The sequence below is a fragment of the Littorina saxatilis genome, linkage group LG17 (assembly GCF_037325665.1).
Source record: "Littorina saxatilis isolate snail1 linkage group LG17, US_GU_Lsax_2.0, whole genome shotgun sequence".
NCBI lineage: Eukaryota > Metazoa > Mollusca > Gastropoda > Littorinimorpha > Littorinidae > Littorina > Littorina saxatilis.
The window spans coordinates 1,054,605-1,080,151 of record NC_090261.1 but is presented as its reverse complement, the minus strand read 5'-3'; the positions used below and the strand labels follow the sequence as shown (position 1 = coordinate 1,080,151).

The following is a 25,547-nucleotide window of genomic DNA, read 5'->3' as shown; positions in this document are numbered from 1 at the left end:
AACGCCTACACTTTAAAACGGAGCATTTTCCTCATTTCACAAGAGAAAGTGAATTCCTCATGGAATGACCTGATGCTGAGAGTGCACCAAGAAAATAAATGAGAGTAACAAGAAGAACGAAATGAATGCTCATACGACTCATTTTTGTCATGTGTAATATGAATCGGAAACAAAAATATCTGCTGGTCCAACACTATAAACGCTCCTCTAAAATGATAGTTTCCCGCCTCCTGATCAAAACTCGACCCCATCGTGGCCTTGAATGGGACCAGGGTCAACCCAACCTGAGTCATGTCTGGAAATCATCAAACCGTAACAGTGTATACACTTCCCAAGATCTAGCTTCAAAAACGTTGAACAAAACAATCATTCTTCAATTTTTCCCAAAACTCGACCCAACTATGACCGTGGAATTTGACGTTGATCAGTCAAGCTCGGGTCGTGCCTGTAGATCATCAAACCCTGGAAGTGTTCACTTTCAATCTCTTTCAAAAATGTTTCAAAAATTGATAATGTTTCAATTTTTAAGCCGAACATGACCACGCTGTGCCCTTAGAATACGCCGAGTGTACACCAAAATGTTTATTTTGTTTCAAGATAATCAAAACCTACCATGCAGTGTTAGGTTTGGACGCTCCGAGAAAACATCAACGTTAAGCTTTTGGTCCACGGACAGCGGGACGGCCGGCCTAGCACTGCTGGCTACAACTGACTAAGACTAAGACCGTCCTGGTTGCTGAGAGGAGTCAAACAGGAACCCTCTGTTCAGTATGTCGGACAACAGACAGGAACCCTCTGTTCAGTATGTCGGACAACAGACAGGAACCCTCTGTTCAGTATGTCGGACAACAGACAGGAACCCTCTGTTCAGTATGTCGGACAACAGACAGGAACCCTCTGTTCAGTATGTCGGACAACAGACAGGAACCCTCTGTTCAGTATGTCGGACAACAGACAGGAACCCTCTGTTCAGTATGTCGGACAACAGACAGGAACCCTCTGTTCAGTATGTCGGACAACAGACAGGAACCCTCTGTTCAGTATGTCGGACAACAGACAGGAACCCTCTGTTCAGTATGTCGGACAACAGACAGGAACCCTCTGTTCAGTATGTCGGACAACAGACAGGAACCCTCTGTTCAGTATGTCGGACAACAGACAGGAACCCTCTGTTCAGTATGTCGGACAACAGACAGGAACCCTCTGTTCAGTATGTCGGACAACAGACAGGAACCCTCTGTTCAGTATGTCGGACAACAGACAGGAACCCTCTGTTCAGTATGTCGGACAACAGACAGGAACCCTCTGTTCAGTATGTCGGACAACAGACAGGAACCCTCTGTTCAGTATGTCGGACAACAGACAGAGCGTCTCCAACTCTTCCTGCGCGACGCCCAAACACACACACACACACACACACACACACACACACACACACACACACACACACACACACACACACACACACACCAAACAACCCACACACCGTGCGGTGCATTGACCTAATGACAAGGTAGATTGTCATTATAATTGCTCTCTTTCATCCAGACAGATCGCTTTCTGCCCCACGTGACAATGTAAAACGCATCCGAGATGAAGCGAGTCACACTATCAAGGACCGTTGATTGCAACATGTTACCACGCTATCACCTTGCTCGCGAGCTGCATGTTACTGTGCGAACCATTTTAATAACTAATCTCTCCTGTCTGCCCTATAATGTATAGATCATACAAAGATAACAAAGATGTTAATCATATTGATTGCATCCATTTAGACACTCAGCTGCACACCAAGAGATTAAAAAAAAACTCCTCCTCTACCACCCCCACCCCACCTTGTGTGTCGTTCTGGTGATTGTTGTTGGCGATGTTACACAGCGCACTGTGCGTGTGTGTGTGGCTAGTTAAGTGTCAATGTATTAGTCTGCAAAGAGTAGAACCTGCGGCCCCTGCCGGTTATGTCCATGTCCCCATCCATACGTCAAACATACATCAGAATATGTCTACTATTTTTTTCAACCGGGTTTTGTCCGTCTTTCATTTTCTCTGTCTTATGTGTCCATCAGTGTCATGTGTCCATCAGTGTCATGTGTCCTTCAGTGTCATGTGTCCTTCAGTGTCATGTGTCCATCAGTGTCATGTGTCCATCAGCAGAGTGCTGTGATTGCATCCTTTAAGGCTGTCCTAAATTAAGCCCGAAGTTGACTTCGCGAAAACTTCACAAAGTCTCTTTGCCCAACATTCAGTGTCAAAGCTTCTTGCAATGAGCTTCCTGAAGTAGACTTTGCCCAGTTAATATCAGGCTTTATCATCTCTGGCCAGTTAATATCAGGCTTTATCATCTCTGGCCAGTTAATATCAGGCTTTACCATCTCTGGCCAGTTAATATCAGGCTTTACCATCTCTGGCCAGTTAATATCAGGCTTTACCATCTCTGGCCAGTTAATATCAGGCTTTACCATCTCTGGCCAGTTAATATCAGGCTTTACCCTCTCTGGCCAGTTAATATCAGGCTTTACCCTCTCTGGCCAGTTAATATCAGGCTTTACCCTCTCTGGCCAGTTAATATCAGGCTTTACCATCTCTGGCCAGTTAATATCAGGCTTTACCATCTCTGGCCAATCCGTGTGCATAAAGTGTCGTTTACAACAAGGAATCGCTTACACAGCACACTGGGCTGTGACAAAGACAGTCATCACGACGTGCCATTTGTAGTTTCAACTCCGACACGAAGTGATATTATGGGCAAACTATTTCCCTCTACCATTCACCGTGTCACCATTTACCATTTCCCTCTACCAGTCACCGTGTCACCATTTACCATTTCCCTCTACCAGTCACCGTGTCACCATTTACCATTTCCCTCTACCAGTCACCGTGTCACCATTTACCATTTCGGCGTTGCACTTACAAAGTACTTCCATTAACATTGGGTCACGATGCACTCGACCGTTATGAGAGAGAGAGAGAGAGAGAGAGAGAGAGAGAGAGAGAGAGAGAGAGAGAGAGAGAGAAAGAGAGAGAGAGAGAGAGAAACTGCGCTATACTCCGTATCACTGAACTAAAGTTTGCCAAAAAATTATTGCAACAAATTTCAAACCCAGATTAAAGCATTAATTCCTGTGTCATTTAATTAAAACTGTATAATTATGCCAGTTAAGACCGTTCACTTAACCTTCAGGATCACCTTTTGGATTAAATATTTCTTTTACAGGGATCACGTGACCGCCGCTCAAGTAAGGATACCCTCAAAATCGACCAGACAAAAACGGAAGAGCCGAATGAAAAATTGACAAGAAATCACAATAGGCAAATCTTTGCAACTTTGACATACGAGAAGAAAGTCAAACCAATTATCTACCCTGAACAGATTGTTTTGTTTTGCTACCTTGGGTATTCGTGGAGGGCAAAATCAAACAGATATGATTCTTCCCTACTTGCACACACACACACACACACACACACACACACGCACGCACGCACGCACGCACACACACACACACACACACACACACACACACACACACACACACACACACACACACACACACACACACACACACAACACCCATGGCAAAAACCAGCCTAAGCACAAAGCTGCCTTTAAAGCGCGGTCTCATTACGCAACTCAAGAGCCATTAGACGTGAACAAAAGACCGAAGCTAGCAGTTCACGAAATGGGTCCAAAACGGGCGGGGGACAAGACAAAAACAACTAACATTCAGGAAGTTGAGGTCCGTAAAATGCAGTGAAAAAAAACGGACTTGACATTTCCTTGATTGGCTCGCTTGTCCCGAAGTAATGGCGGCGTGGTCAACTCTAAACTAACTGCTTTGTCCCGTGCATTAGCTTGAATGACCCACGGCGGAACGCAACAAACTGAGCAGTTTTTAAAACAATCATTACGAGACGCACCCATCCCCGCTCTATCTGTCCCTGGTGACGTCATCACGACCGCGTCACGTGACCCAGCGATGTATGTTGTGTGACGTTCGTTGGTTAGTATTGTTTATCGTCTCTTCACCAGTTAGTGCTATTGGAGACCGATGTAAGTTTGTTTCCTTTGTCACTTGTTGGGTTACGTCACCCAGCCACACTGCACACACTGCACACACACACTATTATACAATATTATCTTCAGCTTCCTATTCCTAATTTAACGCGAATCCGTAAAAAACACGTTTTATCTGCATGTCACCATGTGAATAGTGTTCATTGTGTCACAGCTGTTTTGACCGGTCTGCCAGTCCACGACAACAAAGCAGTTTGTGTGTTTGTTTGCTTAACGCCCAGTCCACCACGAAGGGTGATATCAGGGCGGTGCTGCTTTGACATTTAACGTGCGCCACAAACAAGACAGAAGTCGCAGCACAGGCTTCATGTCTCACCCAGTCACATTATTCTGACACCGGACCAACCAGTCCTAGCACTAACCCCATAATGCCAGACGCCAGGCGGAGCAGCCACTAGATTGCCAATTTTAAAGTCTTAGGTATGACCCGGCCGGGGTTCCAACCCACGACCTCCCGCTCACGGGGCGGACGCCTTACCACTAGGCCACCGCAACAAGGCAGTACACTCCCTTTTGTACATTTATCCAAGCGGAGCGCGGGCGGAGCCCGCGCGTAGCGAGGTAGTTTTTTTTTTCATCTCCCAGCACTGAAATTTTTTTTGCCAAGTGGTGTATGTCTGGACATTGTTCTAGAATTCATCTTTTAGCACAATATTAGCGACACTGTTTGGACAATTCTATTAAAATTAGGCGTACAAACTGATTTTGTTTCGGGGAATCCTCTCAGAGGATCAGAATTTTCATATAATATCATCGGAAGCTGTTACAACGGGAAAATGTGAAACTTTTGTCACTTTTTAACATGGAATTTCATCTTTGAGCGTTTCAAGCGGACTTTAATAAAATAGTTATTTGCGAATTAAGCAGCGGAAGACACTCACCGGTTCAACATGTGTATGGTCATTAAACCTCAAAACATTTCAGTAAGTGGTTTAGACAAACACCTCGGACATGTGAGGGTGACTGGTTTGTAGCTGAAGAGTTTTTTTCTAAAGTGTGTTCTAAATACAAATGACGTACTGGTAATGATGTAATGAGTTGTTCTAATCTTGTTCTTGGAACTCTTGCTGTTCCAAGCTTGTTCTTAGCAAGTCTTGGTGACGAGAACAAAGACTATCAATGAAATCTTTAGAAATAACCTCTGACAACGACGACGATGACGACGACGACGACGATAACAACAACAACAACAAATGACATCGACGACGACAACAACAACAACAACAACAACAACAACAACAACAACAACAACAACAACAACAACAACAACAACAACAACACGAGAACAACAACAATCACGACAACGAACATGACAACAACAACACCAACAACTACGACCACAACTACAACGACTGGGTTATGATGACATCACCAATGATTTAAAGGCCGTTAAAAAATCGTTAAATCCTATTTCTTCACTGATTCTTATGAAATTTTAAAGGTAGGTTTGTTGTCCCCAACTTATTTTCACTCCATACTTTTCCAGAAGAAAAACATAATTTTGGCAGTTAAAAACCGTTAAATTTCAATTCTTCACCGATATTTATGAAATTTTGTGGGTAGGTTCGTTGTCCCCAACTGATTTTCACTCTATACTTTTCCAGAAGAAAGACATAATTTTGGCAGTTAAAAAACGTTAAATTTCAATTCTTCACCTATCTTTATGAAATTTAGTGGGTGGGTCCGTTGTCCCAAACTGAATTTTAAGACATACTTTTCCAGACAAAAAACCTTATTTTTGGCAGTTAAAAACCGTTAAATCTCAATTCTTCATCGATATTTATGAAATTTTGTGGGTAGGTTCGTTGTCCCCAACTGATTTTCACTCCATACTTTTCCAGAAGAAAAACATAATTTTGGCAGTTAAAAACCGTTACATTTAAATTTTCACCTATCTTTATGAAATTTAGTGGGTGGGTCCGTTGTCCCAAACTGAATTTCAAGACAAACTATTCCAGTCAAAAAAACTTATTTTTGGCAGTTAAAAACCGTTAAGTCTCAATTCTACACCGATATTTATGACATTTTGTGGGTAGGTTTGTTGTCAGATTTGACATGATGGCAGAATTGAAAGTGTGAGATATCCTGATGTTTCACAATTTATGCTGCATAATTCAGCCCCATAGGCGCTTGAATTTTAGGTGGAGTTGGGTTTTTTTTCAGCCCAAACCAGTAACCCTCACATGGTTTTCATGTCCCTTTCTGAGAGACTTCAAGAAGTTTCAATTTGACGTCATGATTAGCCTGCCGCATTAGCAAGTATGAAAACACGTCATCGATGACACATTTTAAGAGAGAGAGAGAGAGAGAGAGAGAGAGAGAGAGAGAGAGAGAGAGAGAGAGAGAGAGAGAGAGAGAGAGAGAGAGAGAGAGAGAGAGAGAGAGAGAGAGAGAGAGAATCATGTACACACAGATGGACGACTTCGCTTGGGGTATGTACTGCCCGGCAGTACACATCTACTTTATTTATTATTTATTTATTCATTTACTTTTTTTTGAGTCGGTGTCAAGACGAGCCGATGATTGTAATGCAGGCTTTATACGCCAGTAAAGCTGGAGGCAGCCAAGGGTTGTTGAGAGATTTTGTTTGTTTGTTTATTTGTTGCTTAACGTCCAGCCGACTACGCAGAGCCATATCAGGACGAGGAAGGGGGGGATGAAGGGGGCCACTTGTCAAGCGATTCCTGTTTACAAATGCACTAACCCATTACTTGTGTCCCAGCAGGCTTTAGTAAAACTAAATTAATACCTACTGGAAGATTACCAGTTTCCAGTATGTTAAAATAGGCTTAACCTATCTACTGCTGGACTTACATCAGAACACTAACAGATTAAACTATACATGAATCGCGAGACAAGCGGCAAGAGAAGAGATTTTTGGAAAAAATACAGGTGAATGAGCAAGAAGGCAGAAAAAAGAAAAGAATTCATGAAGAAAAAGAGAGCATGACAGGAAAGAGGAACCAAAAATCTACCTAACAGCAAACTAGAAAGCTCCTGCGGTTCCAAAAACAGGAGGGGCTTTTAATTTCATAACCGCAGTGCCCCACTGCGGGATTGTTGAGAGATGCCGACACATCCCGGTGTCTATCGGGGTCAGGAGAATGTCCTCGTTGTGCCTAGTCGCTAGGAGCGGGGCTGAGCCCTACAGGCCTGACGGCGTGCCTTGTCCCGCACTCAACGCAGGGAGACGACGCGCCTAACGAGAAGACAGAGCCATTGGTATTCCGGTCATGCACGGCCTTGCATCTCGCTGCACCGTATCGTCATTCACAGCACGTGCCAGTCGTCATAACGGGGCGCCGTGTCGTCCGCAGGGCGTCCTCTTCAAACCCCACATCTTTATCACCCCAGTCTGGCGCCATCATCACCGACATTTACAATGTCATCTTCTTCCTGGCAGATTCCATCTCCGACCTTCTGTGCATAACGGCCATTTGACCTTGACACCCAACCCTGCCCAAAGCCTACAGGCTGCCCAACACTTAGCTTAAATGCCATTTTGTTGTGTTCCAACGAAGTTGTATGAGCGCTTCCGATGCGTCCAAGTTTGTCCCTTGGCTGGACATGTGCACACGAGGGTAGGCGTTGGCAGCAGGGAATGGAGACACAGACTGCACGAGGACGTTGAGGGGAGTGGCGGACATTCCGTGACACGCGCTGACCAACCAACACGAGTAACACCACTGTCCCCTCACCCCCGCCTCACTCCAACAGAGGGAACCAGAGGCAAAGGACAAGAAAACCAAACGTTGCTTAGTCCCCTGGATGTCCTATCCCGATGGCAAGTACTCACATCCACCACTAATCAATCAGACAATTAACATCTTGCTTTCACAAGAAATGTCGTCCAACCTTTTTCTCTGGTGCCATCGTGGCGAATACCCCTACGTTAGGGTCACAGCGGGGAAGTGTAGAACAAGAGGTGATATACGTCCTGGTGTGCTTGTCCCTTTTCAAGGGCTAAGTCGCTTACGGTCTATGACGCACAAACAGAAATTTGATCCAAACAAATCTGTACTAGTACCTACTTGCTGAAACAAATCACGTAGAACGTAACGCAGCAATAGCAATTGTAATCAAATTGCAGACTTGATTGTATTGGACGAAACGGAAAACGCTTTCAGAACGTGATTGGACACGAGCAGTAAAGCGGACCTTTGACGTCATCTGCATTGATCCTCGAAGTCAACAATCCACAAATATACATTCAATCAGCAATCGCCACTGGGAACTAAATCTAATCATTAGTTGAGCTCAGCTTGCATCTCTGTCTACTCACAGCCACACATTACGGTCATGTTACAGAGAGAGTGGGTTTGCGCTAAGTCAAGAATATTGAGAGTCTAGGGTGACTGGAAATAACGTTCTCAGCTTCAAAATCGATCTTGTTGTTTTCAATACTTTCATTTAAATCTTTCTGCGTGCGAGCCTTCGCCGACATTCTTTGACTTTACTTTTGCTAGTTTCTACTTCAACAGGCCCCCTCCAGCCCCCCCCCCCCCCCCCCCCACCCCATCTTTAACTGTCTCCGATTGCAACGATATTATCTCGCCTCGAACCTGTTTGGCTTGATAAAACACGATTAATACAATGAGCTATCTGTTTTCTTCAATTACAAAAAAAGTGGAGATATCAAAGACGGCAAGGAAAGAAGATAGGATGGTGATGATGTTTTCGTGCTACCCGGACAGAGAGGTGTCTTCTTCAGCGCCAGCGCTGATTGCAACATCCACACCATCACACACAATCACACACCAAAGATATTACTAACACCTGATACAACCGTTGCAACAAATTGCAAATTATTTTGACGAAGCGTGTCTAAAATGCGAGTAGAAGAGGACCGGTATGTGCTGCATGGCGGACACCATGGACACCGTGTTGCTTGTCTGACGTGAATGACCGTCACTGACCACTCGGTCCGTTAGCCACGTCACACCATCTAGTCTTAACATTCACCCACTCATTACTGACCACACAAATCATACAATGTTGCAACAGAAATTGCAGAAGAAAGCTAAGCCAACATACAAAACCACTTCATGTTTGGGGTGAGCCTGGAACGTATGGTGTCGCACAAAATGCTGCACAGGACATGCTGTATTTCTAAATGTGACCGTGGACATCGTTCCATGGAAACATCCGTACCTCAAGCCTGTTGTTAACTGTGCAGTTCCCTGGAAACATCCGTACCTCAAGCCTGTTGTTAACTGTGCAAAGTCTACTTCACGAAGCTTTGGTCCTGAACTTTTGGTTAAAAGACTTGGCGAGATCTTAGTCAAGTCAATTTGGGGCTGAATGAAGGACGGCCTTTCTGTGGGTCTAAACACCAGACAGAGGTGGGTCTAAACACCAGACAGAGGTGGGTCTAAACACCAGACAGAGGTGGGTCTAAACACCAGACAGAGGTGGGTCTAAACACCAGACAGAGGTGGGTCTAAACAGAAGGAAGACGATGCGATGTACGCATAACTGAAGTGATGCTCACAGTGACAAACAGTCGGGCTGAAAAGGACATGTCTCCACTTAAAGACACTTGTTGAAGGAAGGGACCAAGTTCAAGTTCAAGTTTATTGGTCCATAACCCATGGGGGCATTTTGAACAATAAATACAATCAATACAATCATGATATATGCTAATATAATAAATAAATAAAAATAAAAAAAATAAAAAATAAAAATAAAAATAAATAAAATAAAAAAAATTAAAAAAATAGAAAATAAAAAAAAAATTATGAAAAACTGTTACAAATTCTATTAGTAAAGTCCAAAATATTCTTTAGCAATTTCTTTTTCTTAGTCGCAAACAACTTTTTAAATTTAAGTGCATTAGGTTTTTTCCAATAGTAAGGTGGTAACAACTCAGCTCTTTCTTTGAAAAAATCACAGACAAATAAATAATGGAATTCATCACCTATGTCATGCGATACACATTTGGTGCAAGTTCTTTCTGACCTCGGGATGTTAAGATAACGTTCTTTCTGTACAGGTAAATTGTTGTTTAATGTTCTAAACTTCATCATTGAAACACATTGCTGATATGGCAGGGTTGTGACGTAGTCTTCGCATGCAAAAATATCTTTGAACATTCGATAATTCCAAAACATATTTTTTGTTCCAATTTCTGTAAACCATTTATGGATATACTGGTCATATAGACTTCTTTTTACTTTCTTTTTAAACCATGTACTTGAGTATTGAATATTTTCTTGAGAAGTCCAAAGGCCAGAGAGACCAATTTCATTTAAGGTTTTTTCAATGAAACATAAGTACTTGGATTCAATCATCTTGTTGATATACAATCTATAAGTAAAGCAATACACAATACTTGAAAATTTATTTTTATGAATAGGACTAATCAGTTTATACTAATAGCAAAGCATTCTACATTTCATATTAACATCTAGTGGATATCTTCCAAGTTCACCAAATATCATAGCATTTGGAGTTGATTTTTTTAGTTTGAAAACAATTTTATAAAAACGCAATTGAAGTTTAGTAGCAAGTTCACAGGAACCAAAACCCCATACTTCACATCCATACAATAAAATTGGAGCAATCATTTTATCGAACAGGTCAACTTGTATGTCCACAGGTAGTGACAATTGTCTACAAGTGCGCAAAAGAACAAACATTGCCCTTGAGGCACGATCATATAGATTCTTCTGTGCGACTGAAAATGTATTATTATTGTCTGGTCTCGTGACAGCGATTTGCTGCAGGCTTTACTGTGATTACCGGGCGGACGGCTGACTGACGGCTTTCCACACAGACACGAGTAAGCCCGTCATAACGACATCGCAGTATGACTAACGATCAGGACATAGGAGGAAGCTCTTGTGATTCTTCACAGACAGCTCCAGGCACTGGGGCCCCTTGCTTTCACACACGACTGTCTGGCTCCGTGCCGGTGTCATTAAACGTCAATACACACTTTCATGACTCAAGTCTAATCTCATTTTCCTCTCCGTTTTCTGGAACGTTCCCAAGGACAAGAGCTTGAATTTCCTTTAATGGAGATAACCTTTGTTTTCAAACAAGATTTTAAATAACAAGTTGAAAAGACAGAACCTAATTCCTTTCATTACAGCGATACAGCTAAATGTAAATAATGTCAAACACGGAGACTATCGTGTGGACTAAGAAAGGTCCAGCATAGTTGGTTACACTATCGTGTGGACTAAGAAAGGTCCAGCATAGTTGGTTACACTATCGTGTGGACTAAGAAAGGTCCAGCATAGTTGGTTACACTATCGTGTGGACTAAGAAAGGTCCAGCATAGTTGGTTACACTATCGTGTGGACTAAGAAAGGTCCAGCATAGTTGGTTACACTATCGTGTGGACTAAGAAAGGTCCAGCATAGTTGGTTACACTATCGTGTGGACTAAGAAAGGTCCAGCATAGTTGGTTACACTATCGTGTGGACTAAGAAAGGTCCAGCATAGTTGGTTACACTATCGTGTGGACTAAGAAAGGTCCAGCATAGTTGGTTAAAAGGACATTGAACAACGACAACCAACCAGCTGCCTTCCCGTTTACGTTTCCTGCAAGGCGTGTGTAAGATCTGTCAGGTTTACGTTTCCTGCAAGGCGTGTGTAAGATCTGTCAGGTTTACGTTTCCTGCAAGGCGTGTGTAAGATCTGTCAGGTTTTCACAGCGCTTGAAGCAAAGGAATCGTGTGTCAACATTGGCTGTGGGGTACAAGGTCTAAAACTATTTACAAAAACAAAGTCCTTGGGTGGACTGAGAGCTCGACCCTTCCGCCTGTGCGCACAGTGATAACGGTCCATCTCACAGCAGACGTCACAGTCCAGACGTGACTAGGGAAACAACAAACACTTTCTACCTCACAACTCGCAGTCAGCGCCAGTCAAGGTGATACAAAAGGACAAGACAAAGTTGTTCTCCCTGGGGGGTCTGTCAGTCAACCCTGAAGCAACATCTCCCCACATGGCGTCCCTACCAAACTTCGTCTTTCCACAGTCTTCACAAGGGTCACCGTTAGCTCTGTCATAAGGAGACACTAATAAATATAGATTATTATAAAAAGTGCTAGAGCTCACACACGTGATTTGTGCTATACTCCCTATAGCCTAACCAGACACAGCCATCACCGTTCTTACAAACAGCACAAGACTGGAGACCGGAGTCTACACACGTGGCTATCTGTTATAGCCCAGCAAGAAACAGCCAGCACCGTTCTTACAAACAGCACAAGACTGGAGACCGGAGTCTACACACGTGGCTATCTGATCAAGCCCAGTAAGACACAGCCACCACCGTTCTTACAAACAGCACAAGCCAGAGAGTGGAGTTCAGCTGCTACGTCCCTCTTCCCTCGTCTAGTCTATTTCGTCAAGATGTCCTGTCTCCCTTCATTGAAAACTGGCACCTACTTATCCTTCGTTTGCAAGTCTTATTAACCTCCTTCGTCCTCTTCCATTTGTATTATTTTCGTTCCTTGTAGTGCGACAGAAGGTCTCACTAACACCCTGACGACACTGTGTCAAAGACAGTGACGATGTCACTTCCTGGCTTACGTCCTTAACCTCCTCAAGTGAAGTCCGTCATTTCCCTACCCATATTGCTTAAAAGTGCTTTCGATTTTCGTTCCCTCAACTTGATTCTGTCTTCCTGGTAATGATGACACTGTTGGGAATACTAGACACATCTGTTTCCATGAAAAGCAAGCGACCATCTGTATGACGTGTGGAACGGTTGTCTTCCTAGAGCAGCGTGCCCCAGACGCGCCATGACACGTACATACCAGCTGTCTGGTGCTGTCAGGTCCACTCTCCACACCACATAGCATGACACGTACATACCAGCTGTCTGGTGCTGTCAGGTCCACTCTCCACACCACATAGCATGACACGTACATACCAGCTGACTGGTGCTGTCAGGTCCACTCTCCACACCACATAGCATGACACGTACATACCAGCTGTCTGGTGCTGTCAGGTCCACTCTCCACACCACATAGCATGACACGTACATACCAGCTGTCTGGTGCTGTCAGGTCCACTCTCCACACCACATAGCATGACACGTACATACCAGCTGTCTGGTGCTGTCAGGTCCACTCTCCACACCACATAGCATGACACGTACATACCAGCTGTCTGGTGCTGTCAGGTCCACTCTCCACACCACATAGCTTTAAACAAAATGTAGTCTGAAAATAACGGCTGGCATATAGTACAATACTCGTACAAACACACAATAGCCCATTGATAGCCTTTCGCAGCAACTGCCTAGGACAAGCCGTTGGAGGAGGAGGTATGGGTGTTGGATGGTGTAGAGGAAAGTTAACTGGATGGCACTAGTTGGCAAGTACAGGAGGACAATATAGTAAGAACACTCTGTTGTCTCGCTTCTGCCTTTCACGTACACCCGTTACTGCGCTAATACTCTTGCTAATATTGTTGCCAGCATCTTCCACTAAAGCCGTTGGCAGCTGAACCCCCTAGTTTGTTACAAAAAAATCACGGTCTGGTGAAACTAATACACTTTCCAATAACTTGGACTCAAGTCGAGTCGTCTGACCTTTGTAACGGCGCTGAAACCTTGTTGGAGAAAGCGCGACATTGAGTCCACAATCGATAGTGCTGTGACGGAGCCGTCTTGTGGCTGAGCAATAACCATCCGCCCTATCTGCTGCACGAGGTCACGAGGTCTTCCTGGCCAATAAGCTCCATTCCTGCAGCCTTCCTTATCTCCCGTCCCACAATCCTGCCGACTATCACACGCGTCTAGGCCGTCCCAATGCCAATCTTCCCTTTTCAAAGGTTTGCCCAGCATCAAAACGATTGCAATTATGATTCAAATGCTATCAACTATCTTTGGGGGGGCAAGTATTTTGAGTGCCGAAAAGGACGGCTGTGGGACGGTCTGTCACTGCTGAAGTACTCAGAGGTCCTGATGAGATGGTGGTAGGTATACCAGCTGCACGAATGTCGGTCTAGTGATGACGGTTTGAAGTGACTGTCCACAGTAGTGTGTTGTGCCGCCGAGCAGTGCCCAAGTTGACTCCATCAGACAGTGTCCACACAGCACTCAGACTACCCAACGGCTGGTCAGGGAATTGGAGTGGGACAGACGTCTGGGAAGATTGCACCATCTGATGCGTTGCGTCGCTTCTATAATGACACCGTTTCCTGTGAACCGTCAGAACGGCTTGTTGCAGGAAGGAAGCCCATTACTGTACCAAACTTTCACTCGGCTGAAAGAGGGGGTCAGTGGGGTGGTGTGATCGTAATGAAGTCATCACGCTGACCATCGTGATCGACCTTTCTCAGTGTAAACATGTTGTCACTTGCCCCTGTCCCCCGCCTTTCAGTTTCTCGATCCATACATCAACACCACAACAACAACCACCATCACCTCTCTCTGTCCCTTTCTCTATACATCAACACCACCACAACAACCACCACCACCACCATCACCTCTCTCTGTCCCTTTCTCTATACATCAACACCACAACAACAACCACCACCACCACCATCACCTCTCTCTGTCCCTTTCTCTATACATCAACACCACAACAACAACCACCACCACCACCATCACCTCTCTCTGTCCCTTTCTCTATACATCAACACCACAACAACAACCACCACCACCACTATCACCTCTCGCTGTCCCTTTCTCTATACATCAACACCACCACAACAACCACCACCACCACCATCACCTCTCTCTGTCCCTTTCTCTATACATCAACACCACAACAACAACCACCACCACCACCATCACCTCTCTCTGTCCCTTTCTCTATACATCAACACCACAACAACAACCACCACCACCACCATCACCTCTCGCTGTCCCTTTCCCTTGTTATATCTGCCTGTCTCCCTCCCTCTCTTTCTTTCTCCCTCCCTCCCCCCTCTCTCTCTCCCTCTCTCTCTTTTTCAATATATAAGGCAAAAATAGAACATGTTTTGAAAACCTCTCGTCTTTCTGCCCCAACCCCCTCTCCCTTCACCACCCTCCCCCCGTGTTTCTTTGTTGTTGTTTTCCCCTCACAACGGAAGCGCTTCAAAATTCAAAGTATATCTCGCTGTCAACCAGACAAAAGTAAATGCTGGCCACCTACCTGGACCAGAGTTCCCCAGTCTTATAGATTCATATATCTGGTGCTGTATTTAGTGTTTGTCTACTTAAAGATTCAATTAGTATTCCACCATATCACATAGCATTGTTTTTCCTCACAAACTCGTCATTACTAGATACACAAAATGACACTTTGTCCCCAACAGCGCATGCACACCGTGAAAGACGCGGTAAGAAGGTTCTGTCTGTTATCATCATGACGCGGTAAGAATGGAGGTTCTGTCTGTTATCATCATGACGCGGTAAGAATGGCAGTTCTGTCTGTTATCATCATGACGCGGTAAGAATGGCAGTTCTGTCTGTTATCATCATGACGCGGTAAGAATGGAGGTTCTGTCTGTTATCATCATGACGCGGTAAGAATGGCAGGTTCTGTCTATTATTATCATGACGCGGTAAGAATGGCAGTTCTGTCTATTATCATCATGACGCGGTAAGAATGGCAGGTTCTGTCTATTATCATCATGACGCAGTAAGAATGGCAGGTTCTGTCTATTATCATCATGACGCAGTAAGAATGGCAGGTTCTGTCTATTATCATCATGACGCGGTAAGAATGGCAGGTTCTGTCTATTATCATCATGACGCAGTAAGAATGGCAGGTTCTGTCTATTATCATCATGACGCAGTAAGAATGGCAGGTTCTGTCTATTATCATCATGACGCGGTAAGAATGGCAGGTTCTGTCTATTATTATCATGACGCGGTAAGAAGGTTCTGTCTGTTATCATCATGACGCGGTAAGAATGGCAGTTCTGTCTATTATTATCATTCTTCATAACAATTCGCCTCTTTCTTGTTCCCCAATGTGTCAGGAATGATTTGTCGGGCTAAGAATTCAAAATCACATCTCTTCATTTCGGGCATTTCCTGTCTAAACTGAATGGCTGGGCAACAATACATGACGTCCATTACGGTGTGTAACCAAGACACGACCCCTCTCCAAGGACAAAAAACGCTGACCACGAGCAAGCCCCGTCGGAAATTGTTCCCGGAGAACAGCTGGGGGAAAAAGCGACAACACCAATCGGCAGAAGCAGAAAGGATCCAGCGAAAAACAAAGCCTGTTATCTTTTGATTTGCATTGGAGACCCGAGTTTAAAAAGAGCAGCAAGCGAAAGAGTTTGTGTTGTTTCTCTTGTTTCTATCTCATTTCCCGAAAGCAGCCGCCCCCTTCCCCGTGCTTTGAAATGAATGAGTGTAAAAAGAGTGGCCGCCATGCAGGCAGGAACCTCGCACAGTGCCGCTCAATTGTCCCCGCTAATGACGGAATTTGGCCTGACAAATTACCAGCCTTCCTCACACAAACGCGAAGCCCATAAAGAGGAAATTAGATTAAAGAGGAAATTAGATTTATGACTGTTTTATAAAAATCAGAGTTGGCCATATAGCACAAAGGAGAGGGGTAAAAAAACAAAACAAAGTAGCAGTCGGAAATAAAAGGGAAATGAAAAAAGATTGACGTAATCAAAACCGAGTTTCGAATTGTGTTCTGTGACACTTTATGATAAAATACAACATTTGTGTAATGCAAAAGAGACAGAAATGGGGTGGGTGATCAATGGACTCATGCCACCCATGATTCGTGCTGCGGAATACGTCCCACGCCATGTGAAGTGTCTCCTGCAAAAAGACACACAGCGGTCTGTTCCTCCATGTGCATATTTAATTCGCTTCTTTGTTCAATTCACATGTTTACGGTCATATTCCTGTCCGACTCGTCGTCGTTGTTGTTGATGCTATTTGTGACAATGTCTTGTACCGACTGTAAATATGTGCACTTGGGAAACTCATTTACTGGCATTACTCAACTATGCTGTCAATGATTGGCTAGCTGTTGTGTCGTGTGTATGACAATGACGTCATTGACCCAGTGTCTTGACACACAGCCGGCCACGACCGTCACGTGCATGGAGAGAACACAGAGGCGTGTGGAGCAGCTGGTGCTTTATGGTGGGTCAGCAACACCACACCACACACAAAGCGACCATTGTCACCGCTAATGTCTGTCTGGCAAAAGTACTGTAACACACAGCTAATTGTGAATGACCATCGAAATACAATCATATGTATAGCATAATAGCCATTATTAGCGCAACGCTAATTATAACCCTTATTATCACAAAGCTATTTATAACCCTTATTAGCGCAAAGCTTATTACAGAATGGATGTAGCTGGAACACAAACCTGACTGATAGGGGGCAGACAGTGGTGCTGTGAGCACAGGGAATGAGAGAGAGACGGGGAGACAGCAGGGTTACGCTGAGACTGACTGGCACACAACCAGGCATGACGGACACTGACTGGCACACAGCCAGGCATGACGGACACTGACTGGCACACAGCCAGGCATGACGGACACTGACTGGCACACAGCCAGGCATGACGGACACTGACTGGCACACAGCCAGGCATGACGGACACTGACTGGTACACAGCCAGGCATGACGGACACTGACTGGCACACAGCCAGGCATGACGGACACTGACTGGCACACAGCCAGGCATGACGGACACTGACTGGCACACAGCCAGGCATGACGGACACCACTGACCGCGGTCAACACACACATATGGCACTACGACAGAATACGAAGTTGCTAGAATAGCAAAGCCTTTCTTAATCGGTTTTGGGGCAGGATGACACTACATCTCTTCATTTCTGTGTTTATATATATGACAATGGTATAGCTCAGTTACCTGCTTTTGCTTAGCCTACTTGCTGAGCCCACTCTTGATAATGATTTTCTTCATCTTTCACTGCATTAAAATAGGTGAAATACACACAACATAGTTTCAACTCTATCTAGCATTTTTCAGGTCCGTTTAAAACCAACAAATCTTCTACCTACTGCCAGCACGAAATGTTAAATAAATTCATTATTGCTTTTTTCCCGTCTTTCCTAGCAGGTGGATCTTGCAGGCGCGTGGCGACAAGAGACGAATACTAGTTGAAAGCAAACAGATTTCATTTCGATATGCAAAACTAACAAGGAAAACAAAATGAACACAAAAAGAAAAAAATAATGTGAATTATTCTGCACAATTAGTTTACAAAAGGTGACTTGCCTTTTTATCAATTTAATTGCCCACATTTATTTTTTCTTATGTCTGAGGTCAAACTATAAGGTAGACAAGCAGGTGTAATTCAACTTGTCCCCACTGAAAAAGAAGGACATCTTGCAACACCTGCAGGCCTCTTTCGCCATCGTCAATCAAATAAACTCACTGAGAACTGCATGTTAGGTCAAGCTGTGACGTTGGTCTTTCAACAAGAAAAGAGAATTAAAAAACATATCAAAGACTTCATCGTAGGGGTGAGATTTATGATGGTTCATTGGAGTACTGGGCGGCAATAACTGCAGAGAAGAGACTATTGGTTGAGTCACCAGTCAGTACAGCTGTGACCTGCTGACAGAGACGCGGGAAAGGCGAGGTGCTGGCGAGGAGTCATTGTATCGTTGTGCACAAGACGTCAGGGCAAGGGGAAGCCATAAATAAGGGATCAGTTCATCTTGGGGCATGTTCCCCTACAGCGATAACAATCAGCTTGTGCCTCTCCAGGGGAAATCGGGGCAAGATTTCATCAAACTTCATCCCAGTGTCTCTCTTTTCGTTTTGCAAAGCACCATAAATATTGCACCATTCATCTACACACCCTCCATCGTCCATCCCATTTCGTCCCCAGCCCCCCCCCCCCCCCCCCCTTCTCGTTCCACCCGCGGCAATCTTACCAACCACACACCCACAAGGGAAATTCCGGGTTCTGATCAATCCTTTGCACAAGAATACCAACATCCCGCAAGAAGCAAATAAAATGTTTAAAAAAGCTATAATCTTGACTACGACAATAACCCTTGTAGGGTTGTGAGAGCAGAAGACAACACAGCCTGTGGCAGAAAGTGTAGCGGGACCATCAGACCCTCCCCAGAGAAACAGACACTCCGTGACGCATCCCCCAAACAGCCGTCAGGGGCGCACCACACCGCCAGCTTTCAGACCGTGAAGAGAAGCGATGCATGGTTGGGCACGATCGAGATCTTAGCACACCTACGCCTCATTAGAGGGCGGGTAGGTCAAGACGGCTAAAGGCTGTCAACCCAAGATATCTAAGTACACACCTACGCCCATTACAGGGCGGGTAGGTCAAGACGGCTAAAGCCTGTCAACCCAAGATATCTAAGTACACACCTACGCCCATTACAGGGCGGGTAGGTCAAGACGGCTAAAGCCTGTCAACCCAAGATAATTATCTAAGTACACACCTACGCCTCATTAGAGGGCGGGTAGGTCAAGACGGCTAAAGGCTGTCAACCCAAGATATCTAAGTACACACCTACGCCTCATTAGAGGGCGGGTAGGTCAAGACGGCTAAAGGCTGTCAACCCAAGATATCTAAGCAGGTAGAAAACCACGGACTGTGGGCTAACTTGTGTTGGCAAGTGGGGTCATTCTCGTCTGACATCCCACCTTACACTTTGAAAGAAAAGACACTGAAAACATGGTTTAGATTTGTTTATCAATTCTAATGTTGACACCTGTTGAACATTGAGTTTAAAACACAGAAAACGCAGAGCCAAAAGTCCAATGTCGGATATGGACAAGTCAAAATGCAATCTAATCTTAGCACTTACGGCAAATGGTGGAAATGAAGTGTTAAAAGCAATGAGACTTTCACAGCCCCCTGTCCTGATTGAGCTAGGCAAAAAATGAACAATGGTCGGTAAGTTAGAGTGTGACACGACCGTCACTGGCTGACGACACACAGAGGGACGAGTCCACTACGAGACTGAGACCAACACTCAAAGTCAGCACTTTACTAACATTACCACTACGAGACTGAGACCAACACTCAAAGTCAGCACAGCACTAACATTACCACTACGAGACTGAGACCAACACTCAAAGTCAGCACTTTACTAACATTACCACTACGAGACTGAGACCAACACTCAAAGTCAGCACAGCACTAACATTACCACTACGAGACTGAGACCAACACTCAAAGTCAGCACTTTACTAACATTACCACTACGAGACTGAGACCAACACTCAAAGTCAGCACTTTACTAACATTAAGGACGTGACCAATTGTAAGCATCTCTTACTACTTCCTTGCGCCTCTTTCCCATAGAACCCTGTCGGCTTCTCCCTTTTTCTGTGTGTTTTGAGGGAGATTGACTGGGGGCCTGGTGACTGTGATTTCTTGTGGGTGGTAGTTCCCAGTCTGGTCACGACCAGTGTCGCATGGTCCCCCGGGAACTGTAGGTGTCGCCCTCTGTCGCCCACCACTGCCAGCCAGTTACTGTTCATCCCGCCAGGCCTGATTGACTGCAGTCTTCCCCCAGTACCCAGCCATTCTCACGCAACTCTCAGTGCTATAGAAAGAGCGACAAATTCTATTTCCACTGTGTCTCCGCAGAGGAATTCCTGCCACCAACAATAAAAGTAAAACACTTTACTAAATGAAATCCCCGAATTGAATTTATTGGTATTTGTTAGCTTAAACTTTTCACGGAGTTTTTTGTTTAGAAAGAGCAGAGGAGTGCGTGACTAGGGACAATAACTACAACACAACTTGGTCTGCACATGTTTTGTAAGCGTTTGTTTTCTGTCAACAGACTCTCTCCCTCTCTCTCCTTCTGTCTCTGTCTCTGTCTGTCTCTGTCTGTCTCTGTCTCTCTCTCTCTCTCTCTCTCTCTCTCTCTCTCTCTCTCTCTCTCTCTCTCTCTCTCTCTCTCTCTCTCTCTCTCTCTCTCTCTCTCTCTCTCTCTCTCTCTCTCTCAGCATAAAAGCCTTGAGAAGCAGGGAGACAGGTGAAAACAACATGAAAGTTGTGTGATGAACAGTGTGATTACACGCATGTTGTAAAGTACAGCCCCAGGCAAAGTATGTTTTCCTGCTAATGATTGAACGTGTTAATCAACGAGGGAAGTTAACTGCCATCACAGTGCAGAAAGCCACAGGCAACAGGGTTTGTTCGTTTGTTTGCTTAACGCCCAGTCCACCACGAAGGGTGATATCAGGGCGGTTCTGCTTTGACATTTAACGTGTGCCACACACAAGACAGAAGTCGCAGCACAGGCTTCATGTCTCACTCAGTCACATTATTGTGACACCGGACCAACCAGTCCTAGCACTAACCCCATAATGCCAGACGCCAGGCGGAGCAGCCACTAGATTGCCAATTTTAAAGTCTTAGGTATGACCCGGCCGGGGTTCGAACCCACGACCTCCCGCTCACTGGGCGGACGCCTTACCACTAGGCCACCGTGTTGCGGTGACGACAGGGTGTCGTTAATAACACTAATACAGGTAGGGGAAGGGTTCCTAATATGGACCGGCTCCTAATATGGACCACCTCCTGTTCTGACAAACTAACGGCGCTAGAGCGCTCACAACAATTTCATTGGCTGTATTCACCCTCTCTGGATAACTTTCGCATGTCAAAACAGTTGTAGAAACACAAACCTCAAAACCGTTAGGCTTTTTCTCTTTTTTACATTTAGTCAAGTTTTGACTAAATGTTTTAACGTAGAGGGGGGAATCGAGACGAGGGTTGTGGTGTATGTGTGTGTGTGTGTGTGTGTGTGTGTGTGTGTGTGTGTGTGTGTGTGTGTGTGTGTGTGTGTGTGTGTGTGTGTGTGTGTGTGTGTCTGTGTGTGTGTGTAGAGCGATTCAGACCAAACTACTGGACCGATCTTTATGAAATTTGACATGAGAGTTCCTGGGAATGATATCCCCGGACGGTTTTTTTCTTTTTTTCGATAAATACCTTTGATGACGTCATATCCGGCTTTTTGTAAAAGTTGAGGCGGCACTGTTACACCCTCATTTTTCAATCAAATTGATTGAAATTTTGGCCCAGCAATCTTCGACGATTTCAGCTTGGTGGCTTAAAATTAATCAATGACTTCGGTCATTAAAAATCTGAAAATTGTAAAAAAAACAAATTGTAAAAAAACCGATCCAAATTTACTTTTATCTTATTCTTCATCATTTTCTGATTCCAAAAACATATACATATGTTATATTCGGATTAAAAACAAGCTCTGAAAATTAAAAAATATAAAAATTATTATTAAAATAAAATTTCCGAAATCGATTTAAAAACAATTTCATCTTATTCCTTGTGGGTTCCTGATTCCAAAAACATATAGATGTGATATGTTTGGATTAAAAACACGCTCAGAAAGTTAAAACAAGTCGCGTAAGGCGAAAATACAATATTTAGTCAAGTAGCTCTCGAACTCACAGAATGAAACTGAACGCAACGCAACGCAACAAGACCGTATACTCGTAGCATCGTCACTCCACCGCCCGTGGCAAAGGCAGTGCACGTGGAATTGACAAGAAGAGCGGGGTATTCGTTGCGCTGAGAAGGATAGCACGCTTTTCTGTACCTCTCTTCGTTTTAACTTTCTGAGCGTGTTTTTAATCCAAACATATCATATCTATATATTTTTGGAATCAGGAACCGACAAGGAATAAGATGAAAGTGTTTTTAAATTGATTTCGAAAAAAAAATTTTGATAATAATTTTTATATATTTAATTTTCAGAGCTTGTTTTTAATCCGAATATAACATATTTATATGTTTTTGGAATCAGCAAATGATGGAGAATAAGATAAACGTAAATTTGGATCGTTTTATAAATTTTTATTTTTTTTTACAATTTTCCGATTTTTAATGACCAAAGTCATTAATTAATTTTTAAGCCACCAAGCTGAAATGCAATACCGAACCCCGGGCTTCGTCGAAGAGTACTTGACGAAAATTTCAACCAATTTGGTTGAAAAATGAGGGCGTGACAGTGCCGCCTCAACTTTCACGAAAAGCCGGATATGACGTCATCAAAGACATTTATCAAAAAAATGAAAAAAATGTTCGGGGATTTCATACCCAGGAACTCTCATGTCAAATTTCATAAAGATCGGTCCAGTAGTTTAGTCTGAATCGCTCTACACACACACACACACACACAGACACACACACGCACACACACACACGCACATACACCACGACCCTCGTTTCGATTCCCCCTCGATGTTAAAATATTTAGTCAAAACTTGACTAAATATAAAAAAGAATAGAGATAAAGAAAAGCGTGCTATCCTTCTCAGCGCAACTACTACCCCGCTCTTCTTGTCAATTTCACTGCCTGTGCATCGAGCGGTGGACTGACGATGCTACGAGTATACGCTCTTGCTGTAAAACTGCAGCGAGTTCATATGGTGCGCCAAATTGATATTACTATCGTTAAACAGTTAGAAAGGGTTTTGAAACTATCGTTAACTGTTATATAGAGTTTCGAAACTATCGTTATCTGTTATAAAGAGTTTCGAAACTATCGTTAACTGTTAAATAGAGTTTCGAAACTATCGTTAACTGTTATTTAGAGTTATATCAATAGCGCGTTTGTGCGCGCTATTGCTAAAACTATGAATAACAGATAACGAGGGTTTCGCAAAACGGCGGCATGGTGCGCGCAAGTGATATTACTATCGTTAACTGTTATATAGAGTTTCTAAAAATAGCGATGGCGTGGTCGGATGTTTCGATGCCGGCAAAATGACTGCTGAACGTTTCGTTCGAGCGAATTTGCAATAAATTACTACAACATTTAGTAGATCAGATTCAACTAACTGTCGTCAGATACGTCCATCATTTCGCTGCTTCGTTTAATCAAGTAATCAAATCTTCGTTACAGCTAGCACGCTTCCTGTTTTCACAGAAATATTGGTCAGTGTCAGCTTGACCCGTTCTAGCTACCGCGCTGTGTGCGGGTCAGCTTGTACATGCATGCAGTGTGCAACGGTCAGTGTCAGGTTGACCCGTCCAGTACCCAAAACACGATGCGAAAGCATGCAGTGTTTTCCAAAACGCGTCGTGGGGGATGTCACGTTGTTTTGTGTTTGTTTTGAAAAAAAAAACCCACTGTTTTGTGTAGTGCGTCTGTCATGGTCTTTTCCGCGAATATTCAGTAGGCCTACCGTCTTCAAACCGCACACGTGAAAAACGGTACGGCCGAAAGTACAAATGATATGATAAAGCTAATATTAAACAAACTCAACAATGATTTGAGAAGACGACAACGGAAGAACGGTCAATAACTAATGTTGTAGTTTTTTAAATTGTGTTTCTAGTTAAAATGTACATTTCGTAGCAAAAAGACAGTTTTGCAATGGCAGTTTCAGGGTTTTCCCATTTGGGAACGATACCGACGCGCTTTTGATAAAACTATCGTTAGCTGTTATATAGAGTTTCTGAAACTCTATCTAACAGATAACGATAGTTTCGAAACTCTACATAACAGTTAACGATAGTTTCAAAACTCTGTATAACAGTTAACGATAGTTTCAAAACCCTATATAACAGTTAACGATAGTAATATCAATTTGGCGCACCATAAGTTCAGTTTCATTCTGTTAATTCGACAGCTTGACTAAATGTTGTAATTTCGCCTTTCGCGACTTGTTTTTCACTTGTGGCAGGGTTCACTCTAAATTTGCCGCCTAAAACGGACTCGTTTCTGTCCACAGCCAAAGCTTTTATCACACAAAAATTGCTACATATGACAGCTAAGACCGTATTTGTTACATTTTGGCAGTGTTGACCCCGAGTTTCTACTGCAAACAAAAAATAATTGCAAAATCTCAAAGTATGTGTGAGTCCCAAAAAATGGACCACCTTTAACAAATCGAAGAAAATAAAAGCTAAATGCTATTTTCATTAATTCATTCAGAAGCTTGCTGGAAATAACCTATAACTAGCCTTCGAGATTTAAAAAAAATATCACAAATAGTCTTCTTTTCGTGGAAGTTGATAATTTCACTTATTTTCACCCTGTTTTTGATAAGCTTCTTTAGTTTCCTGGTGTGCTTCAAATAATGCTCTCATCAACCCGAAACAGATAAATATAAAACATATTTAGATTAGTCTGACTTGCACACTAAGTTGTATCATGTTATTTTGAAGTTTAAGGGGCTTTTTACAGTGATTCGAGAAGGCCGCTTCAGTGGTCCATAATAGGCGCCCAGGCCTATTTGTGCTTTTTTCTGTATTTAATTTTTGCTGAATATCTATCAAAGCTATTCCACTCTAATAAGGCCTAACGGTTAACCTAAGAAAGAAGGACTACCAAACACAAAATGAAACTTCTTCGCAAAAAAACAAGCTAGTTATCTGCATGAAACAAAAAGTGGTCCATATTAGGAGCCCTTCCCCTATGATTGGGCTGTGGGCAAGACAGATAGGACGTATTACAAAAGTAAATGTGGGGGGGGGGGGGTGAATGTATAGGTTTGTGTCTGTCTGTCAGTCTGACATTGTGTCTGTACTCAGAGCTGTTGTA

At 43.7% G+C, this 25,547-nt stretch overlaps 1 protein-coding gene across 1 annotated transcript in view; it reads right to left on the bottom strand.

Annotated features, from left to right (window-relative positions):
* LOC138952399 (cleavage and polyadenylation specificity factor subunit 2-like) overlaps positions 1-25,547 on the bottom strand; it is a 357,958-nt gene that overhangs the window by 236,456 nt on the left and 95,955 nt on the right. The gene's annotated exons all lie outside the window — the stretch shown is intronic.